The sequence below is a fragment of the Pyrgilauda ruficollis genome, unplaced genomic scaffold (assembly GCF_017590135.1).
Source record: "Pyrgilauda ruficollis isolate IOZ18807 unplaced genomic scaffold, ASM1759013v1 scaffold8, whole genome shotgun sequence".
Lineage (NCBI taxonomy): Eukaryota > Metazoa > Chordata > Aves > Passeriformes > Passeridae > Pyrgilauda > Pyrgilauda ruficollis.
Window position 1 is genome coordinate 12,876,446 of NW_024529932.1, and position 22,421 is coordinate 12,898,866.

Below are 22,421 nucleotides of genomic sequence, written 5' to 3' on the forward strand. Positions count from 1 at the left end.
GGCTTAGCCACAAGGAGAAAGTTCCCATCAAACAGCAACATCCTTAAAGCTTTAATTCAAATGCTCCTAAATCAACTTAAGACTTATAAAGGTTGATTGTGAACAAAGGAAAGGCCTTCTTCCATGCTTTACTCCCTCAGTTATTTATTAGAATTCATCTTTATAACTGTCCCATGGTCGGTTTCCACGCATATCACAATCACTAATACACACGTTGCCTGTATGTACTGACATGAAACACTGCTTTGTATTCCATACTGAGAGAGCAGAATAAAACTGAATCCTGCTAGTTCTGCCTCACTAGTGTTACTTCTATGCAGCTTCCCTGTTCAGCGCTCTTTTTGGTTGCACTGTGTCAGTAGAAGGAGTATCATAGAATCATAAAATGGTTTGGCTTGAAGGGGGACCTCAAAGATCATTTATTTCTAGCCCCATTCAGGCTGTGGCAGTGCCTCTGTACGTGTGGTGCTGCTCTGCCTATCTTCTAATCCTGCACATGGCTTCTACAATGGGCACATCTGTGTTGCTGCCTCAACCTTGCAGCTACACCTTTCCTTTATAAACCTAATTTTTAAATAATGTCTGCTCACTGTAAATCTGATGCAATGCTTGCTTCTTTGCTGGCAGCATGTAGTGACAGAACAAGGGGGGTAATGGATCTAAACAAAAAAGAAAATAGGTTCAGATTAAACATTAGGAGGAAGTTCTTTACTGTAGGGTGGTGAGGCACTGGCACAGGTTGCCCAGAGAAGCTGTGGCTGCCCCATCCCTGGAAGTTGGATCCCCCAAGACCAGGTTGGGTGGGGTTTTGAGGAACCTGGTCTAGTGGAAGGTGTCCCTGCCCATTGCAGAGAGGTTGCAACCAGACAATCTTTAAGGTCCCATCCAATCCAAACCATTCTATGATTCTTCCTCATGCTTCAGCTTTCTTTCTAAAAGGAACGATTTATCATGTGTGTAAGATTTGCAGCAGCTGGGATTTGAAAGTGGAGACATCAGACAACCTTGATTTATGGGGAATGTAAATTGTATTTGTATTGAGGGAAACAATTCTGCTACACATACAGATGAGGCAAGAGAGGCTGTGTTAGTCTTGTTTCTTTGCATGGAGCACATTCCGAGGGTCTGAGCTGCTGCTACAAAAATGAAAGAAATGTTTGTGACTTAGATCAGGCACAAAGAGGATAATCAATTGTCTTGTGATGAAACTTGAGTGCAAAATATAGCTACTTTTTTGGCAATTTCTTATAGAAAAGGGAAAAAAGGAATTTTACTAGGAACTAACTGTCATAGTAACCCATCATATTGTCCCCTACAGGACTGAAACCAGGAGGGCTGAGATTACTCAGTAAAACTTAGCGGTTTGGTGCATGCAGCTGCATGGCTGCACATGAAATAGACTAAAAAAAATACAGAATTGCAAGAGAAAAGATGTCAGCATAAGGAGAAGAGATAGCATAGCAGTTTAATGTGCTTTCTTTCTTCCCTGCCTTCTGCATTTCACTGCTAAACTACCTTCTACAGACTTTTGCTTTCTGACAAGTGCCTGCAACTTGCTGCAAACTACTGACTCGAATAGCTGGTACCAAGTTAATACCTGATTGTACATTAGACACACAGTTGTTTCACAGTATTCATATTGAATAAATTAGACTTGAGAAGTGCGCTTCCAAATGTGTTTTCTGGTCTCCTTATCGGATTTTTTTGTCCTTCAGCATTTTCATTATGGCTGTGCTCTCCTCAATAACATCACTTGTAAATAGCTTTATCCTGCAGGTCAACAGGTGAAAAAAAAGTCAAGATAGTCTATTAAGAGAGTAATTGAGATTATGGATTTTAATCCTCTACTTATAAAATGTGAAAGAGGTCAAATATATGCTCCTCAATTATACTGTTGAATAAAAGGGATATTATGAAACCAGTATGTGCTGGGTAAGAATTTTGTTTCAAGGGTGCTTTCTGTCATTGTCTTGCAGAATTATTTCTGCTACTGCTTAATTTACATGCTTATACTGAAAACCAGGAATTTTAATAGTGTAATGTTTTCTACTTTTTACTACACACACTTGAATTACAGTATTACAGGTCTGCATTAATCCTTTCCCCATGTGAAGTAGATGGTGTTACTTTTATAAAAGGTGAATAGTGATGCAGCAGTAGTGGTTCATTTAGTCAGGGATACATAAAACTGGAGGTACTGAGCTTCAATTATTGGTCACATTCCTCTTGAGGAAAAGAAATTACACTCGCAGGAATTATCTACGAAGTCCCAAGATGGCCACTGGAAAATCTGAATTTCTTTTCAGAAACAGAATGCTTTTCATATGTAAAAAATGTCTCAGAGTGAATTTATGTGAAAACACAGATTTGAAAGAAATCGTATTAGTATAATGCATTTGAGGTTGAAGAGGGGCTGTATGACTGTGAAAGCCACTGATGAGTTGGCCTGCAGTACACAGTCAGGAGCTCAAATCACACAACAGGCCTTGTGCTGCTCCAGAAAATGTCTTTGAGAGCAGACTGTTTGTACTTCCCTATCACAGAGGAGGTTTATTCCATCAGTAGATGGACCATTGCAAGAGATTTTGGCACAGGCCTTGGTGTGCTCTGTGGGACCCTTTGGTCTGAATATGAGATCCATGAGGCTGGACTTGACCTTGTGTGGCCTGAGAGAAAATATCCCTGTTTCACGGGCAGGTTGAGCAGACCAGCATAAGCAACCTCTGTCTTTTACTACCACACAGGAACGCTTGCTCCTTTCTTCATCAGAAATTCTTCCCTGTCCACTCATGTCTCCCATTTGCACAAGGGAAAGATGACTTTGTAGGCTTTTCTGCATCTTTAGCAGGGAAGCCCTGGTTTTAAAGGTTTTCTGCAAGCTAGTAATGGAACAGTACAAACACCTGACAGCTCACCCTTGCACAGGACTTGGCACCCTGCATGAATTAAGTATTCTCCTTGAAAAACCCTGAAGGAAGAGCTTTAAAAAACGTGTCATATTCAGACATGAAATCTCCCTGCCCTGAGTCCTCTAACACATCATTATACATTACTGCAGTTTTCTGCTTCTAGTCTCCTTCTTGCTGATAACTGAAGTATCAGAATGAAATGAGAATTTATCTCAGTCTGAACTGGCCTTTTTCCACATTCAGTATTCCTCAATGTCACATCCCACACTGTCATATAATCTTAAAAGTTCCCCTATGGTTCATTTTGGTTTGATGTGTGATTACTTCTCCCATGCTGTTCTCTTTTAGCACCTGGCACCTGATGTCTAATTATCGTGAACGCCAGGAGCTGACAGGATATGGTTTTACAAATGTTTGTAATCCTCCAGTTCATACATTTTCAAAACTGCAAAGTGCTTTTGTTAAATAGTTTGCAATAAGTACATTCATGTGTAAGCTTTGCAAAAAGACATGGCGTTTCCTAAGAAGGAAGAAGGGCTAATCTTTATTTTTGAGGCTGACTAATCTACCATGGTCAGCCTGTGCAAGCACAGCCTATAATAGTTTCTGTCTGAGACTGATTTGGAGATAAATTTTCTTGACAGATGTGGAAGAATAGCTTTTGTTATTATACTCCGTGTCATGTAATAGAAAGCTGCAAAGCTACGCTTTTCAGTACCAAAGCAACTGTATCCAGAGCTGTGCCTGTATAAATTCTCAAGGTGCAGATTCTGTCCAAAAAAAAAGATGCTACAGTTTAAAAAAAGAAAAGAAAAAAAGAAGTAAAATATGAGGAATTAAAGGCTATGTAGCTGGCAAAATGATAATTATGTGTAATTAAATACATTCTAAATTTATTGTTCTGGAAGGAAATGTCTGTAAATTCAGATGTGGTTTCGGACATATATGATGTTTTTGTCTTACAGACTAAAAAAAAAAAGGCTGGCTGTCCTATGACATTGATCTAGAAGTTCTTATTAGGAAACCAGGCTCATTCTGTGTCACAAATGCTCCTGGGATTTCACCCAGCATCCTTAGCTCAGCTTAATGATTTGGGTCACTGGAAAACAACCAGCCTTGGGGTGGTAAGAGCAGCAACAAGTGACTAAGAACTTATCATTCATGCATGAACCACTGTGCTGCCTGAGGTCATTTTAAAATGGGCTCTCAAAAAAATGAACTCTCCCAGATCATGAAGCCAACAGAACTGAGCTGGACTCAGGTTTTTACAGACAAAAAGGAGCCTTGTGTACCTGTTGTATATCCTCAGAACCAGTCTGCCTAATTACTCAGTGATGCCAGCATGCTTAGACTTCTACAATGAAAACTTGGTGTGTGCACATTCTTTTGCTAAATTCTTGTAACCTGCATTCAGCCTTCTAAAATATACAGCAACCATACACAGAATTTTCTCTAGTTCTTAAAATATACATAGTAACTATGTGCACTAATAGGCCAATTATGCTCAGTCCAGTGAGTTTACAGCTGGTCTTTGCCAGCTTTTCTCAACTACTGTGCCATATCTTGTTTGGCTAACCTTCTTGAGCTGCTTCTTCTAATATCCACTTCTATTCAATTTCAGAAAATATATTGAACATTCCTTTCTTTATTGCAGGTAGTTTAAAGCAGAATCCTGGATTTTCTGACATTTTCTTTAAATAACAGATTCTACTCCAGCAAGACCTCTTAAAAGGCTTAAAGTTTTGCATTGTAGGGAAAGCCCTCCTTATGTGATGAAAAATGCCTTTTTAGTTTAGTCCTACATTATTAGTAAGCATTGTATTTTCAGCATGTAGTAAAGGTGAAAGGAGAAAACTAGGGGTTTTTTTCTAATTTCAAAATGATTACTTTTTCTCCAACGTAATTTGACTTATTCTGTATTGCTTGCCCCCTCCATTTGATGGATTATGTCTATTACATTTTATACAGGAGGCATGGGAGTTTTCACAAGCTTCAGTTTCTCTCAGATGGGTGTTCAAATGCTGTGCCATAAACAAAAAATTAATGCAAAGACATCCTGAAGAATAGCTTAAGGCTTTAAGTCTACAAGTGTCCAAAGAAGAGGTTTCATTAAGATTCTGGATAAAATCATAAAAAATGAAATTGCCAGGACCTGCCAATATATTGACCAATTCAAGCACAGAACCCCAGAATCCTTTTTGGTGTCTTAGTAGTCATTTATACATAAAGCAATTAAAAATGTGTGTTAGACACTCCCTTTCCTTAATGCTGGCTTCTGCTATCTCTCTGACAATTCACCTGTACAGTGGGTGGCATAAAGGATATGATACAGGTTGCAGGTCTCCTCTTGGGAAAGTACATGTCATTGTTCCTGGACAGCTGTTATAACATCTTAATATTGTTTATGAAATACCAGCAAAAGTGTTCACAGTGCGAAAGAGTGGATCCTGGTTTGATCAAGACCTTCATGCTGTAAATCAAAGAGACTATATGATCAGACAGACTTGTGATATAGCAGATTACACTTCTAGTGCAGATTAACTTTGATGTTTTCTTTAGTAGAAAGAAACTGATTATATAGATGAAGTCATTAAAAGGCTTTATGGATGAAATATGTTTCAAAGAGAACCTTAGAAAAGGAATGGGTGGTGAAGAAAAATTTACAAGAAGTGAGAATGAATTTGCACCAAGAGAAGAAATTTGGAAAAGCTGAAAAGGGAACAAATGAGTTCAGGAGAAAGCAGTGAACATGGAGAAGTGTTATACTGGTTCTTACTGCTCCCATTTTACTCTTTAACAGAAACCAATCTCTCTAAAGACATGGAGACATTTTCTGTCATAATTTTGCTAAATACTGTAGAAACCAAGGAAGGGTGAAAGAACAAAGGGTCTTTAGCAATTGCAAAGAATTAAACTTAGAGTCAAGTCTGAGGAAAACAAACGTGCAAGGAAGCTACCGATGATTTAGATGCTAGTTTGGTAAACTGGAGCCTTGGCTTCTGCTTTCTACAAGATGAGAGAGTTCTGTGCCTGTAATGCTGGCTTAGGCATTTTGGGATAAATCGTATAAATGGAACTAAGTCCCAGAATCTTGATCCTGAAAAGCCTTGCTAAGCTACTAAAGTCTAGAATCTGTTAACATTTTTCAATGCTAAAGATCCATGAGCTTCTAGATTTGCTGATCTTTATATGCCCAAGCTCTTCTGATGTTGGCAGGACTGAAAGGCTCAGAATCTAAACTAGAACAAGATTCAGGAATTGTGTCTTTTTATATATATATAGATATATACATCACCATCTAGTGTACTCAAGAAGGCTTTTTTGGTTCTTCATGTGGATTCCAATATTTAGTAGATGTTTGAGGCTAAAGATACATATTCCGAAAATCATATCCTTACAGATCTGAGGGGTGGAATTAAAGATATATTCCTGTTCTCAGTATTTCCTATAAGGCAGCTAGACAGCTGCACCTTTGATTTTACAAGGCTCCCTAATGGTGTGCTCACATCTTTAGATCATACCTTGAGGTTCCAGCAAAGCCCAGGTGATGTACCCACCAGTATGAGACTACACCAGAACTAAAATTGGAGGCATCTATTGAATCTAACCCCTTGTTTCAGATATTAAAGTAATACTGAAGTCAGTAGAGGGGACAGCAGCAGTAGCAGAGACAGACATGGGCAGCAGTATCATTTGCCCCAGTATTGTCCTTGGTAGAGCAAAACCACTTTTTTCCCCATTGGTCCAATAAAATCGCCTCAATCTGCTCCTTTGGGCGATCAATGCTCATCTGAAATTTTATCACTGTCCTTTTTAGAGGATAATTTAATTGTTTTACATTTATAGAGGCAAGGTAATAACCTTAGATTTACATAGAGCTAATTTCTTTCTTTGTGAGTGGGTTCTACAGGATGTGAGCAATTAAGTTTCTGTGGGAGGATACAGGAAACATGATTTATGGATCAAAGAGAGACCATCTAAGGGAAATGGGTATAATACCAAGGGAGATAATGCTCTATTTCATAATACTTATGCAAATATGCCAAATGTTGAAGAATTCAATTAATATTTGACAAATGGATTCTATGTGATGGAGAGTAAACACATACTGGGGAAACAATAAAGCTTTATTGCACATTATCTGTTAACTTCCTTTCAGATAGGCTGGATTGCTTGGTCAGGCATCTCATTCCAGTGCAGGTGGCAGAGAACAGCCAGGCACAAATCAGTGAAAGACACTGAGATTGTTTGGATGAGAAAGACTGACCAAGGTTGAATTCTTTGCACACATGGCCAATCAGCACTTGTCAATGTGCTTAGATCTGCTGCTCAGTTCTCTGCCAAAAGTTAAATTTTATTCCATGGAAATGAGCATTGGTTTAATAATGAAGGAGACAGAATTAGACAATGTTTATGTTCTTGATTTTATTTCTAGAAAAGCAACACTAGCAGAAAAAACAATTATCAAGTTAAAAACAGAATGCCTGAGCTACTGGGACTCAAAAAAGCTGAGCTGCAGTGACCAGTATAAAATTAGGTTAATACTAATGCTATATAAAGGCAATAAATCCTTCAGATACTGCAGTATTGGGAGACACACAAATATGCAGATTTACTGAAAACATAAGTTTCTTGTTTGCTTGCGAGCTACCACTCCATGTGATCTTTTAATCTCTACTCTAAAATACTAAAGATTTAATATTGTTCTGAGAAATCCTGATCCATAGAGGGAAGACATTCAACGAGTATATTGAAGCATACTGTCCATTTCAGACCATACAGACTGGGAACTGGGCTAACAAAATGTGGAGGTAAAGTTTTAAGTATGAAACTCAAGTTTGTCCTTTGGTTGCAATTGCTCCATAGCTGGTATAATGCTTTGCAGCCAGGAGCAATTCTAGGGACATCCTTTCAGTGCCTAGAGACAAGAAGTTCGGAAGAACACAAGAAATTCATCTTCAAAATCCCAAGTTCCACAGAAAACCTGCTCTTGGAGATGGCATGCCCCTATTTGACTTGGAAGCTCTCTCAACACTTGAAATGAGACTTCTGTGTATTGTTCTTTTCTGTGAAAGTAGGTTCCTGCTTGGTGAAAACAGAAGGTCCACCATGATGCAACCAGAAATGACTATGTAAGCTATAAACTTAAATATACATCACATAAGGACTGTATTTTTTTCATTATAAAGCGTGACAGTCAAGTTACCCTTTACAGAAGTGATGCTGCTTTTTCTTCTTCAGTCCTGTTGCTTAGTGGTCAAAGCAGTTACCCAGAGCAGTGGAGATTTGGGGTTAATCCTTAACCTGAAAATACCCTATGTCAGGCTAGAAAAGTCTCTTAGGGGCACATCCTGTGCCAAAGGGGCTGCTGCACATCCAGGAATGAGACTGGAAAGAAATCAGACAGGGCAGTGCCAGAGAGAAAGGTGAGGGGACCTGGAAATCAGGCCAAGATTGAATTCTCTAGTGTGCTCTGAATGATCATTGCATTTTACATCAGGCAGTCATGAGATGAACTTTCAAAGCGAACGAATGAGTCGAGACTCCAGGTTAGGTTTGTCCTTCAGCCGTTCCATTCACCTGGAAAGAATAAATGCTCAGCTAGGGCCACTGCAGTGGGAGGAAGGCTTTGTGCAGTGTGTCCTGAGCAGAAAGAAGCTCTGAGGTGCAGGAACAGAGGACTGCTCAGGCACCTGTAATCCTGAGGATCTCATATGGCCAGCCACTAAGCCCTTGTGTAGCATGGGCTACCCTGCACGGTGTCTAATTATTTTCTCCGGGAATATGGAGCTGACATGCATCATTTAGTTATTTGGGTTCCCCTGCTGAGCCCAGACTTTGTGATGCATAAATAGGCACTCTGGATCTCATCCTCACATTATTTAGTTGTTCATTTTCGCTTTGCTTTTGACTGTAGGGGAGGATATTAGCCCTATTTTCTACTTGCAAGGCATGCGTTCATTCATTTTGATTCACTACGGTCAAGCTGCAAAATCTTAAAAATACCTTAATCTCTTCTACTAAGCCATCTGTTTAAATCAGAGATAATAAATTTTAATAAAAATCTACATTTTCCCAAGTTTATGATTTCTTTTAACATGCAATTTTGCTGTGATCTTTGAGTTATTGCCTCTAATAGATTACTTCCCTGTTGTCAGGGCTGATTCTATCTCGAAGTGTATTAATTTTAGTTAAATGTATCTTGGCAGACATCCACCACTGGAATCAGTGCTGAACACCACAGAGTATTCTTTTAATTGGATATAAAACTCAGAGATTTTTTTTTTATATGACTCTTTGCTATACAGTGTGTACAATTTGATTTAATGAGCTCATTTTAAGGACAAATTGGCCAAACCAGTGCTATTGCTAATTTATAGAGGCTACTGAAAAAGTTACTTGATTATTTTCTTTTCTAAATTAAAACTTTATAGGAAATATTGTTGCTGCTTTTCCTTTTAGCATGGGAATATACAAAAACTTAATTTTGGAAATAAAATGTTTTCTCAGTGTGTAATTTAAAGTGATTGTTGTAGAATTTTTGGGTTTTCCTTGGCAAATGTTTTGGCAACAAAGGTAAGTCTAGCATCTTCTTATGTCATGTGAATAAACCCAGGCTGTGTATCATGATGACTGAGGAACCAGCAGCAGTGTAGCTCTCACGGCATGAATGGAACAAGCCAGCTTGAAATCCTGTGTAAACACTTGGCAGCTGGTGCCCAAAGCCACTCAATTACACTGCCAGCTCAAGAGTTCCATGTAAAAATATTATTGGTCAATACAGAACTGGTTTACAATGTTTTTCTCTGGAAATACTGTCTCACTGGACACAGTCACATGGCTAAGACAGAAGGAAACTTTAACCATTACTGTTTTCACCAGTCCTTGCAGACGGAGCAGAAACCTGAGCTGGTCTGTGCTGGAAAGATGTGTCCTACAGACCTGATTCAAGAGAGAGATTTGCTCTGGAACGATTACAAGATGAGAGCTGTTCAATCAGCCTCCTCATCATTGCAGCACTAGTAGAGGGGACAACAAAAGGAGACTGGCAGGTTGTTAGTTGAAGATGCAATGCAGAACATCTGTGTTAACACAGTGTTGAGAAAAGTAGCACCTGAAAACATCCAAGAGATCCCAATACTTGGGTTGGTCATTCATAAGGAAGAGCTCCTTGACGCTATTTTATGTGGTATCCTTCTGTCCTCTACCTTCAATCTAGTGTCAGTGGGTAGATGATGGGAGCTGGTAGGCCAAGTTTCTCTTTCTACGTGAGAAAGTGGGTATGGGAGTGGCTCTGTGGGCTGCCTGCAGCTGGAAATGCAGCCCCCACTCCTGCCCTTTTCTTCTCGGCACGCAGCTACATGGCTTCCTCGCACCTCCCTCACCGGCTCTTTTGTTCAGGCAAGGCACTTGCCCCAGGGCCATCCCTTTTCACATCTGCAAAATGGGAATAATGCACCCATTTGTGAAAAATGCACTGAGAATTACCAGCATGAACCTCAGAACAAGGGTGGAAATTACTGTTATTGCAGTTTTGCATGCTTCTACTTGCTTTGTGACAGCGTCCCATGAGTGCTTCACAAATTGCTAATTCTGAGTTACTAAGAATTACAGTCATGTTGCTGTTTGCATTGGAAAGGCATGTACCAGGGCTTTCATGCTGCTTCTTACAAAGACACTTCTCATTTATATACAGAAATAATGAGACAGAAAAGTGTTGAAAGGATTGCCTGAAAGCTGCAGATCACTTCTGGCAGTAATTATTTATCTGTCCACCATTTTCTCTGTGTATATTTTATTCTCTTTCAGTCTATATATAACAACAAATTAGTTAGCAGAATCAAAGCTGCTTATTTTAAATTTACAATGTTCTCCTTGGACCGGTACGCAAGCAAGCTGCATAGTGTAGGACATATGCACATGCTACGCTTGGTAATCTTTTGGTGTTAATTTATTTACATGCATCTGGTTGCTTTCCTAATAGAATGGATCAGTCTTCCCTCCCAAATGAAAGAGATAATGGGAAAATTGTTTGAGATGTTGTAGTGAAAGCCAGTCTATCTTTAGCAGAGTGGGTTAAGCATGAGTATCTTGTGTGCTGTTTCTTTCACCTGTAAAGTACAAATTTTGCACTAACAATTAATTAGCATTTTACAGAGTCAACATTACCTAAATATTCTTGACATATTCCCCAAGAGAGGATAATGTCATTAACCTCTTTTACAGATGAGGAAACAATATTGGATTAGCATTGTAACTCCATTGAGTTCTGTGGAGTTATTCCAGATTTACACCAGTAGAAATAACACTAACTTTAGTCCCTGATATAATAAGTCGTTTGTTCACGGTTATCTAGTCACAAAGCTGCACACTCAGGATGAGAAACTGAAAACATCCACATTTCCTTTGCTGCCATAGTAAGATTTTCTACTGATATAGCATCTATAAACCTTTATCTAGGATATTTAAAAAAAACCAAAATAACACACCACCACAGAATCTTACATTTTTCTCCTGCTCATGTCTAGAAACAATTGTTGTGTCTAGAACAGTCTGCATCCTGTGAAAATAAATGAACAACAATAAAATAAACTTTTGCTTCCCCAGAAATGTGAAAGTTTTTTTCTGAGTAAATTTAACATCAGAAAAGAATTATGGGCTTCCAAAGACTGCCAATGAGCAAAGAATGTAAGTAAGTTAAAGGTCTTTTTATGTGCAAATGCTTCATTACATTTGGGGGGATTTCTTATTTTCTCTCTCTCTTCATTTTTAATTGAAAGCAAAAGAACAATGGGAAATCAGTTACTGCAATTTACTTATGAATATCCAGAATTCACTTTCACCTTCCAGAGTGCCAGTGCTACCTGTCAGCATTCGAGGTCTGGAGTAATGCAGGAGGCTGCTGACTTCTCTAGACAGAATGCTCTGCAGAAATTAGGGATCTATACTATTTCTGATCAAATTGGATTTTTTTTTTTTTACAACACGTGTTTGCTCCCAAATAACTGGTGGCAACAGCATGATTTCTAAAGGTAGAAATGCTTAAAAATACAACTCTCATGTCTCCAATTAAATTAGTTCTAATGTATTAATTATAAAAATTCTCAGCTCTCCATTTGTTGTAGACTTGCTGCAAGTGTGAGAACTAGAGCTGAAACCAGATGTTCACTAGCAAGCTTCTTCCCTAAGCCCTATTCAGAACAAGGTAAAGCCCTCATTAATCATTAATCTCCTTTCCTGGACTGGCCCTTATGCACTGGCCAGTGTCACCCTGTCACATCTCAGTGGTACCCTGAGAATTCAAACTCCTCTTGAAACCAGGTTAGGGGGTAATTGTACCCAGATCTTGAGTATTCCAGATGAAATGGTACCACAGCAAACACTGTCCCAATCCCTACATCTCACCATTTATGCAGAATTCTTTTGACAACAAAAGACAACTGGGAGCTTGGAACTGTTCTAGGATAAAGTAGTTCTCTTAGTTCAGAAACAAGAATTTTCACATCTCCTCTCTTCAGAAAGTCTCATGGGTGCCACACTCTTCCAATTTTCTTTTCAGACTTGGACAGAGCAACAAGGACTGGTCCAACTCCTTCTGTATTCAATGGGAAAAATTCAGGTTGACTTCAGTCAGATTGGTTCAGGCCCTTAATCTCCCTGAATGTACTGGAATTTGAGCAAGCAGCAAACACTGATACTACCAGAGAAAAGAAGGATGACATAAAATTATTACCCAACAGAAGAGATTTACAGGACAGTTGGAATTACAGCACATTTATTTTCTTTAAAGTTAATGAGCGGCATGATCCAATAATAGTTGTATCTTATGCTTTTCATAAAGATCTCAAGGCATTTCATAATCAATTAACAGCTCAAGCATGTCATCATTACAGAACATTTTGCAATAAACCATTAGGAATTAATGTAGAGTGAGCTTTCCATCATCACTAAACAAACTGCTATACATCTAGGATCCATGCCAAGCAGGCTTTGAATTCTTTAATGAAGATTAGACACATTCCCTGCAAGCAGAGGATAAGTCCCTGTGCCAGGACTTTCTATTTGCCTCCTCCCCACCACCTGCAAATTTTTTATGTTTAACCATTTCTCTGTATTTTCGTGAGATTAATAAAAATCCAGTGCTCTGTGCTGCATTACCTTAAATTCAGATATTTAGGACAAGATGGATCACAGTAAATGCAATATGGAGGAGTTACACTCCTGGACTGAAAATCAGTCCCTACAGCCATTTCATGTATTTCTGAAGCACTCCTTAATAAATCTGTGGGTAAAAAAATCCAAATAAAATTTTGTTGCCTCCTCACAAGTCTTGCTACTCCTGTTTTTTCTGTTTAATAATTCTGGACATCGCCCTTGCTCCTCAGATTAAACACAGTGAAGAGGGAGACAGTACCTATGTAGGTTTCTCCAAGCTGTTGTCAGACCTAGAAATAAAGTCTCTGCCCTTCACGGGTATTTCAGGGCAGCAGTTACACAATTAGGCTCCTTATATTCCAGAGATAGTGTCTGGATCTAAAATTCAAGCTTGCACCTAAACAGCTCCCTCGGCTGGCAATAGCAGGCTATTCCTGCTCCACCTGAAGCACTGCCGGCTTCCCCCACTAATCTGCCCAGCAACAGTTTGTCCCTTCCTATCTGCAGCAGCAGTCTCCTGCAAGCATCGTGCTCCCAGATCAGCTGCAGCAATTTATGGTATGATTTACAAGGGAAAAAAAAAAAAAAAAAAAAAAAAGCAGCTGCTTCTTCAAAGATTCGACTCTTTAGACGTCTGACTTTTGGCCCCCACCCTGACAGCATCACACGGGGCGTAACTTTTAAGCTGTTTAAGGGAGACGTGTTTTTGTTTAACAAAGACAGCGCACAGTCTATGATTAATCTTTTGCATGAGAGACATGGCAGTTTCCCCACTGTTTTGCAAGACAATATGGTTTGATTGCTTCTGCCTCCTGTCAAGCCTCCAACTGGAAATATGTAATATGAAATGAAGTGCAGTAAAACAGATAAGAACTTGCTGAGGTAGTTAAAACAATACTGGAGTAATTAAGGCTCTGTATCTGTATTAGAAACAAAATAAGCCCACTGTTTGGTTTGATTAACACTGCAGGATTGTAAGGCTGCCAATGACATCTCTATACAAAGCAGAAGATGTGAGGAGTCCAAGAGTTGTCCCAATGGGAAGATGTGAGAGTAGAAAAGCTGTACCAGTAGGAAGATGAGAGTTACCAAGAGCTGTCCCGGTGTGTAAGAGATACCAAGAAGATAAGAGATACCAAGAGCTGTCCTAATGGAGATAAGAGAGTCCAAGAGCTGTCCCAAAGGGAAGTAAACAGACCAGAGGCCACAAGTCTGGAAGTATAATGGTTGCACCCTGCAGGTGCCAGCCAGTTCCAGTTGGTTCCAGCTGATTCCAGCCTGTTCTGCTCTTGTCAGGCGTGGCCCTTTGTGATAGAGGAGTGGCCCAGCTCCTCCATGACATACCATGCTCACGACAGTGTCCTGTGCGCTCACAGGCTGTAACAGTGCCCTGCACACTTGCACACTGCCCTAAAAGCAGGAAAGTTTGACAGAAAAAGGTGCACACTGGGAATATTTGATTTATTTAAGGGTTTTTGGGAAAGGTTCTCCCCCTGCACAGAAACAGCAAGAGAAAACTGTTCTTGTAGTAGCTATAGCAGCAAGTGACAGGTCACTATATTTTGACTAATATGTATAGTATTGTTATTATGCACTTAGAGCTGTGGCAAATGCAGCAAAAACAAAGACTGAATGCCACTGGCAGAAAAAAATCTAGCAGCAACTGACTGTATAAACCTGAGGAATTCCTCCTGTGCGTGACACGTTAAAAAAAAAAAGAAGCCAAGAGCTCATTGTTTCCCTGTGCCAAAAAAGATTAGGTACTGCCTAGAAGAGCAGTACTGAACTGTGAATTGTTCTTATTCATACCATATCATGCAACCTGATAAAACAAAAAAATCAAACCAAACAACCTGCTCTGCTCCAGACGGCTCAGAATCCAAGCAATGAAGGGAAGCTTACTGCTAGGCATTTGATCCATGAAATCTGCTCTTTTTACACTGTAACCCAATAGAGATTGGTCCCCTCCTGTGTTTAGCTGCACTTCTTTTACTCTCAAAAAGAGTCATTAATTCCGGAGTCTTTTGCAAAGTAATGGTCCCTCTTCTTTGGAGAAGAGATGCAGTCTGGGCACAGCTGTTAAGTTACACCCATATCTGTGCCCTCTGTACAGTGTATTTAAAAAATAGGGAAAGGGTGGAATCATAGAGTCCCATTGGCTACAAATGGGATACATGACAATAAAGGAAAAAACCCCAAACCTTCAAAAATATCAAGGGAAAATGAATGAAACTATTCTCTCCCAAAGATATACTGCCTCTCTTTCTTTTCCCTCATGCTAATCACATCTTGTCCTGTAGGCAGCCTTCATCTCTCTTTCCTATGAGGGAGATACTCGTGCAGTGTAGCCTTGCTCACACTGAGAGTATTCTTACTATGACTCCCAAAGTGAATGTATCAACTGACCCAGCTCATCCTCTGGAAATGGCTGTGTGTGAGCCAGCCCCAGCTTTCTGAGTTGCCAGCCGAGCGATGCTCATTGATGCCAAGCTCGGCAAAGCCGGCCCTTTCCCAGTGGTGAGCTGCAGAGTGATGGAGCGGGTGCAGACTTCCAGCAGGAGCTTTCCCAAAGAGCTACTGCTTCACGCTCACCTTTTGGGAGTGACACAGCAAATATGAGGGCTGCTCTACCCTCATTCTTTCTGCTTGATCCAAAACCAGACCACTGCAGCCATTATTTCTAAATAATTATTAACTCCAGCCGTGGTCTTGTGACCAGTGTACTGCTACCAAACTGCTTTGGATTAGGTTCAAGGCTGAGCTCTTCTGGGCCTGCTGGATAAGTGTTTTTACCTAACAACTCACTGATAAGGATTCCAGTTTGAATGCAGAATAGGACAGAAGTGCCCCAGTTACTTCATTTGCCTTAAAGGTTTGAGCTTGTTTTCCCATGAAGGTGCCTTAATGTCAAAGAGCACTCTGAATGTCTGTCTCACCACCTTTGCTGAAGCTGTTCCACTCTATGTAGAACAACTGACATACACAGGGACCTGAGAGAGTATGACTTGTAACTTAGTGATTAAGGTGGGGACTGGAGAAGGAATGGGGTTTCTTGTCTGTTCTCCAGGTAGTATATGAGTTTTAATTTACTAAATATGTTATGGAAAACTTAAGATTAATGCTAAGCAGGCAATGCACAATGGCACACACTTAAATTTGCTCATGACATTACGTTATGAGATGAACAGCTGTGGTAGAGGAGCATCTTTACCACTCACTTCTACATGGATCACAATTGGATTCTGGTGCCTTTTGAAGTGACTTCAAACTGTGATCAGTGTGACACACTGGGATAATCCACAATTTTGGAGGATCAAGTGCAATCATACAGGTGTAGTGCAGTGGAGTAACTTCCTCTAACTACAAGGGGAAAAACCAACATCTCCATGCTCCTTGGATGCAGACTTTAAATCAGCTCCTGTTTCATTGCTCCTGGGCAACGATGTCAGGCTATAGTAAACTTCAGTAGGTCCCTAAGATGAAATAAAACCTATTTAAAGTTGATTTTTAATATGAGCTTGGCTTTAATATGGGTGGTTTTTTAATGACCTTGACACATAACACTTAGGAAAAATAATTAATATAGTGTCTGTAAACTCGAAGATTCCCATTGATTTCAGAGGGTTGCAGATATAACCCCAAACCAACAATCTTCAATTTTTAAGAATTGTTGATAAACTAGACTAGTCACACTTTTTAACATAAATATTTTATTTGGAAAGCAACATTTTTACAGAAGTGTGTGTGTGTGGGGGGGTTTATGTAAAATTATCAATTTCAAAGCAGTTTCTATTAGGAAATAGTAAAAAATTCCTCTTTCCATATTCTCCAAATTAGAAATGTTTAACCTCAATATGGTTTGCCATTTAGTGATGAAACTCATAAGAAAATTAAATTGAAACAAAACATTTGGAATAGAATAAGGTAAAACATGAGAAGTAATCTAGAATTATTTTTATATAAATAAAATATGAATAAAATTTTAATAAAATATGAATAAAATTTTAATATAGACAATTTTTATCCCACTCATTTCCCTGGCCCTCAAAACCTTTGTCCCACCCCACTTGGAATAAGAAAACTTCAGTCCCATTGGGAATAAGAAAAGGTTATTTCAAGATTTTGTCAGAGAGAAAAAAATATTTCCCAGCGCTACCAAATAGGCTACTGTGTCTCAGATCTGTAAATACGGTTTGCAAATCTTGCATCTGTTTTTTGTTTACAGTGATGGTAAGATATCTGTGTAGGTAAGTCAGGTTTTCCATGACAACAGTGTGTACTTCTAAATTTCTAGCTACTGGTGGTTCCTGAAAACACAAGAATAAAAGCATACAGAAAGAGAACCTTAAGAAAAAAAAACCTAGCAAGACTGTCAAAAGACAGACTTAGGTAATGCATTGAGTAACTGAGCTTGTTCAAGTAGGTAATTGTATTAGTATTGACTCAGTGTAACCATCTCTCTTTCATAAACGAGTGCTTTGCATGACTGGTTTTCTGTGAGTATAAATGCATTGGATTTTTTCTTGTTATTGAATTTTATAGGAAAAAAATCCCAGCTACACAGATGGAGGTGAAGAGAACTAATCTCTAATATTTTGTATGAGAGGAAGTATCAAACATACGTAGCAGTGAATCCAAATGTGACTAGAGATTATATAACACCTGCTAGGGTGTATAATCATGTTTACCTCCACTGGGAAAAGATCCAAAGCCAGAACTCCAAATCTGAAGCCATCAGCAATGTACTATTTCAAATACCACCACCCCTGACTGTGGGCTTCTATGTGGGTCCAGTTTCAAAATAGAATTTCATGCCCAGCCCAGCTTGGTGAGATTGCTCTCATAGTCCCTCATGCTGAGTAGCACCTACTCATGGAAGTTATTAGACTGAAGGAGAAGGGGGCCTGAAGGAGGAGGGCAAGAGTATCTCTCCCCTTCACTTCTCACAACACTGAAAAAAAAGAAAAAAAGAAAAAGTGCAATATATATCTTTGCATTATAAGTGTAGAACCTTGAGGGGGAAAAAAAAAGAAAGTTATGAATTTGGCCTCTGGGATCCAAGGAACTGAATTATTAAGAATGTCCACAGATGTAATATTAGATATATTCATGGATACAATGTGGAGAAAGACTTTGGAATTGAGCCCAGAAAGAACTGCTGATATAAGACAGTTCCTTATGCTTCTCCTAAAATCTCCAAGTCTGGTATTAATAAATAAAAGGTTTTGGGGGCTGGAATTAAGCCTGCATAGTTTTATGAGGAACAGGTCTTTACTGCCTAGTTCAATCTGCATAGCAATATAACCCTCAGACTTTACAGCTGAGTTACAAACTTCTTCTCAGAGGCAGGTCAACAGGAACCACACATTCTCTTTGAATCATGTTATGTATGAAAATGTCTGATAGTGACATAATTAGTGATATTACTGGAACCCATCTGCAGCCAGAACCTACTCCACTCCTCCACCCAACTGTAAGCACAAACCCCCAGCTCTTCCTTTCTGACAGAAACATATACATTCATCTTATGACTGATCTCTCTTCCTTAGGCCCAAAGCTGGGTCATGAACAAGAAACTCCAGCCAGCCAGTGTGAAATCTTCACCCTCTCCAGCCACCAGTCTACGCTATCCAGCGTCTCACTTTTGATGGGTTTGGTGGAGGGAAAGATAAATAAAAGTACATCTGGCCAGTTTTGCCCAGGCAAGTGAGGGGGCAAGGTGGAGAAAACTTCCTAACCACTTCAGGAAATCATCTGAACTCCTGAGAGATGACTTTTAATTACACACATTAAATGTAATACAGAACTACTAGTACCATGAGCAAAGCAAGGACTATGGGCACAATTCTGCTCACTATGCCACGATACACAAAGAAAAGAAACTCTTCACGGATTCATGGTTCTGGAAATCAAAAGGAACTATAATGTCTCCAGCCCATAATCTCAGTACAGGGGCTGTAAATTTCTTCCAGACGATTTAAGCATATTTTGTAAAAAATATATCAACTCTTTGAAAAAAGCAAAGTTATAGTGATCCACCACTTTCTTGTGAAGGCACCCTCCTGTTTAATTATTCACACAGATTGCAATTTATTTCAAGGTTAAATCTATCCCACTCTGCTTTTGCAATATCATCAAATGTGAAAGCCCATCACAAAGAATCATAGTGACATCTATGTCAAAAAGCACAGAACCCATCTTTCCGCTAAACTTGCTAAGCACAAAGCTGGATAATCCTGCTATGTGATTTCCTAATGTTATCTGGAGATACCCACACTCCCTTTAATTTTATTATTTTACTTCCAGAGTCACTGTAAGGTGATCATCAGGGAAGCAAGAGGAAGCAGAAGGCTCTGTTATGTGCCAGAGAGAATGAAGGGCATGCTGTAAACAATATCTATGTGCCAAATGCTACTGAATCTTTCAACAGATCATTAAGCAGTCAACAGCTCTGGTCTGGAAATATACTGATTGTTTAGAGAAAAGTTCACAACCAAATTGCTCCTTTGGATATCTGGCTGCTATGATTTTGGAAAAATATGAAATAGCTCACAGCATTAGTGCATTTATATACGTAAGGAGAGCAGATAATTTGCTGAAATTCATGGCACTACATATTAACTTAAAAATCTAAAGCTTTTTACACATAAGTTCCTCCAAAACATTTTGTCCCCTAACATCAACAGCAACAGAAGAAGCTGATGGCTGGTGTGAGAATCTTAATTGAAGTGACAGCAAGACTTTGCCAGTTAAGTATATTTTTATGTCAAGAAGAAAAAATAGAAAATGTCAAACTATACCTAAAAGTAGCTACAAGCATGTAAGCTAATAAAATTAGTTTGCACTTCATTCTCTAAAAGTCTCAGCTCTTCCTGTAAATAGTCAACTTCCTATAATTCCTAAAAGTTCAGTAAGAGTTGAAAGCACTTAGTAACTTGCAGGAAGTTGCTCAGCACTGCACCATGGTGTTTATAGAGCAGAGTTTGAAAGTCTAGTTGGCATGACAGGTTCTTCAGAGAGAGACATCTTCAAACAAAGAATATTCTTTCTCAAGCGTAAATCTTCAGGGATTCACTGTAAGTTACATAGCTGTTAACACATTTAGGTTGATTGAATGTGAGGGTGTTATATGTAGACATCAACTTTCAAAAGGGCTGTGATTTAGAGAGCTGCAGGTGTTGCTTTTGTAAATTTCATAGAGTTCAGTGCCAAAAGAGGACACAGCGTGAAAAATTATAAGCAGATCAACGAAAGCTTTTTTTTTCAATAAGAATGTACTGAAGAAAGCCTTGTCAATGTCTGTGACTTATCTTTCCACTTCTGTAAAACATGGTACAGATGTAACTGTCTGGTCTGACTTTTAGTCACAATATTTAACTACCTGAAAAATAAAGTATAATGAGACACTATACATTTCTCCTTGTTCGGTCTTCCCAGTTTTGGAACTGTGAGCCTTTGAAAGGAGATGACATACTCAATTATTATCAAGTAAAGTTTTTATCTGTCGTTTGATCACTTTTGACAGCAGATGAAATATAAAAAGACTAAACTTGCACTACTAGAATTAGCCTGCAAAATATACTGGTGTGTATCCAACACACAAAATATAAATTATCTCTCAGAAGCCTCTGACTAATATTTTTTCGGTTTTCAGGTAAGATCAGCCAAAGTTGTGGTGACATCACATTTCTGTAATATCTTTCAGAATGTTACATATCATGTTCTGCTGAAAAAGGAATCTTAAAGTCCAAGAGTTCTGCTGCAACCTGGAGTACTAGGGAAAAAGGATAGTGTCTTAGTGTGTGTTAGTCTTAGCTTCAAATGTTTATAGGTCATACTTGCTCCTTTTGTAAATCAATACAATTCCACTGACTTCAATGGAGCTATGCCAAGTTAGCACCAGCAGATGAATCCAGTCTTTTGTTTTGTATCAAAACTCACATCTTCTAAAGGTTATTTTAGGCTCTATACTGGGCAAATTGTTGTGACTGTGAAAGTGTTATTCAGGTTTCAGAAAAGATTTCTGCAGGATGGTGACAGTACAAACCAGCTTCTTCTACCTTGTCAGTATGGCTCAGCTTTCTGTTTGAAGAGCTTTTTCGGTAATTTGTAAAGTCAGAAGAAAGCACTGTGATAATTTACTTTGACTTCTGTATAGAGAGAGGTCATCATAATTTCTGGGCCCAAATCAGGAAAGCATCCTACCTCAATTTAGACATTATTATTATTGACAATTTTACAGGATGTATATTACTTTCACTTTTTATTTGCTTTCATGTTTTTAATCTCATTCTTAGTGTGAAAATGTTGAGCTTTAACTTTAGTTAACAATCTCTTCCTAGGATCTTGTTTCATACATAGTTTCTTCCAGTCCTGAGCTGCTGTGCTCCTTAAAAGCACCTTTTTGATATACTTGTTCTAACACAGACGGAGCTCCAAAGATCTCCTCTCCAGAGGAGAAGGAGCATTGTGGTCTCTGAGACAGTTCAGTGAGTGACATCTATCATGAAGCAATCACTGAAAACACAGACTAAAAGCCATGTGGATTTCTCATTTGTCCAAGAATACCAAGCTACTTACAAATAAGTAATGGTCACTTGTGTTTTGAGGTAGCTGCTGAGTTAGAAAAGAAAGCATTCATTATCCATCCCCTCAGGTACCACTGTTACCAGGACATAAAAAATTCTTATCTTTCAGAACTGAAATGACTCAGTTTGTCTTTGACTTCACTGGCAACAGAGAAGTATCATAAGATGGAATTAATCTCACCCCACTTTGTCTAAATCTGATCTACTTCTTATGTACTTTTCATAGTCAGAAAGAGATAAATAGGCACTTCCATGGCACCTCTGTCCCACACAAAGCTTGACAGATCATCTGAGTGTTGGAGGTAACTGTGAGATTTCCATGTTGAATCTTATGAGAGAAAGAAGACTATGATGATGAGATTTAGGGGAAGTCTCACAGGAGATTGATATGAACAGAAAATGAGGAAAACAAGAACTCAGAGTAAATATGAAGGAAGTGTGGAACCAAAAAGAAATCAAAAGAAAGGCAAAGGAGCTCTTGGAAGGCAAAGACACCAGCAAAACCCAGGGGTGCAACTGCACAGAGGTGGAAAGTATCTGTGCTGTGGTTCCACCAGTCATTGGAGAAGAAGTCCAAAACTGCCAGAGACTGTGAAAGTCACAAATCCAAAGAGTCTTGGCAAGCAACATCTGTTTCTTATTGTCACAAAATATTTTGCCAGTTGTGAAGGATATCATCTGTAGGGTTTTGCCACTGTAAGTTTCCAGAGAAGGAAACAATATTCAAGGGAAAGGGCCTTGTAAGTGTACATGTATATGAACCCATTCA